Here is a 2,227-nt window from a genome sequence, read left to right as displayed (position 1 = left end):
GTATTTCTGACTTGTGCATGCTTTTGACTGCTCTCACAGTATGTTAGAAAACAGTTCTGTAAAGATTTTTAAGAAAAATCACAGGGCTGTAGAAATTCCATCAGGCCTTTTAAGTTAATACCGGGCCTACCACGTGGGTGCCACCATCCCTTTCCTGACAGGTCAGGGCTGTTGCTCAACTTTGGCTTCAGAAACTCAGGAGGAAATCACTTCTGTATGTCCCCTATGGCTGTGACCTCTGGAGGAACACAAGGACAAACAGGACGCACCCGTGTTCCTTCGGGATCTTGAACTCATGTTTGTAATGATACATTTAAAACTACACAGTAAGGAGCAAATGCAGAGGAGAAAGGGTTTTGGGGGCCCCAGGAGGCTGGTGAGGCTTAGTCAAGACACCAGACAGAGAGGTGCTGTTTGTGAACAGGAGAGGATAGAATTAGAAATAAATTTATGTTCACGTGAACACATTCATTTCCTATTCTTCCTTACTCAAAAAAGCTAACTGCAGGGTGATTAAAGGTACCATCAGACTACTCTGGATGAATCATTTGTATCTTCAGGTTCGGGGGTCTTTTGCGGGGAGGGGGGCAGGCTATGTTTGTTGTTGTTTCTTTTAGACAAGGTCTAACCTAGAACTAGCTACGTAGATCGCCTCTCAAATTCCTACGGACCCTCCTGCTTGCCTCCCTCGTGCCAGGATTAAAAGTGTGAACTGCCACACACAGCTAGCTCCAGGTTTTTATACAGTTCTTCCCTTTCATAATGAGCTGGGGGGCTGTGGGGGAGGGGGTGATGAGAGGATGGGGGGCAGAAAAAGTGGAGTTGGTTCTGTTAGTAAAACACGTGCTGTGCAGGCATGTAGACCTGAGATTGCCTCCCAGTGCCATGTTTTAAAAAACAAACAAAAAAATGCCAATCTTGTTGGCGATGCTTGTAACCCCCCTGTGCAAACAAGACAGGTGGATCTGTCGTCTAGGTAACGTAGCCTACCTGGACACCCCCAGAGCAGTGAAGAGTCTTATATCAAAGGGGGGGGGGGCTAAAACCAGAGGCGATGCTGCAGTCTTTAATCTCTGTACTCAAGGGTCTCTGTGAGCTCTGACAATCCTGGTCTACACAGTGAGTTCCAGGACAGCCAGGGCTACAGGGTAAGACCCTGTCTCAAAAAAAAAAGATAAACAAAACTAAGAAACAGAGGTCCCAGCAACCACTTCTGGCTGACTCATTTGTACCTACGCATATGAACACATATGCATAAACACGCATGCTCACAAAAACTAAATAGACAGGATCTGGGTGTGGTGGCCCATGCCCGTGCTCCCAGAATTCAAAAGGCTGAGGCAGATGGCTGTGACTCTGACTTAAAAAAAAATCACACATACGAATACACAGACATGCATGTACACACACACAGACACATACACACACATACACACCACATACACACAGACAGACAGACACACACACACACACACCAGACAGGCCTCTAGGTATTTCTGTAGTATAAATCTGCACAATCATTGGACTTCCATGTTATAGAGTATTTGAGGAAACGTTTTGTTCAGGTCAGTATCTCCTCAGGATTCTCCCTAAAATTCCAAATTTACCAAGTTAAACTCGGTCATGGTGACCATTCCATGACCATTTTTGAGGGTCAGTGTTCTACCGTCTCTTCCTGTGGACTCGAACCTTATGGAGCACAGAGCAGACACTATCTAGCTTCTCCAAGGCGAGGCTCTAACTCGACCACACCACATGTAGCCCATCCATTTGGTCTTGTTAAAAATCGTTGATTCTCAGAAGTCACAGACAGGACTGACTAATTTGGGGAAGCACTCAGACATACCTTACACAGAAGTTCATCTCCACGTAGCAAACCACAGAGATTACGCACGATCCTGTCTCCTGGGATCTACGTTCCTGGAAGCCCTGTCGGTGGACCTGCCTCTCCTAACAACACTAGCTGTGGGACAGGATTGCACCACAGCTGAGGACCAGGCGCTATAATCATGGAGGATGAAGCCCTTGTTCCCTAGTAGTGGCATTTGGGGACCCAGCTGTCCTTCCCCAGCAGTTTCTAGCGACCTTTGTTTATTACTAAAATAAATCCGAATGGCTTTAACTAGGTAAGAGTAAAGCAGTGCCAAACCTTGAGTGGTCCCTTTTGTTTGGGTTTTTCACAGGCAGTGCAAGTGAGGGAAGGCAGGGGTTCCCAGCTGTGCAAGCC

The sequence above is a fragment of the Micromys minutus genome (assembly GCF_963924665.1).
Source record: "Micromys minutus genome assembly, chromosome: 24".
Classification (NCBI taxonomy): domain Eukaryota; kingdom Metazoa; phylum Chordata; class Mammalia; order Rodentia; family Muridae; genus Micromys; species Micromys minutus.
The sequence above is the reverse complement of the archived record's forward strand: the minus strand, read 5'-3'. Positions refer to the sequence as shown.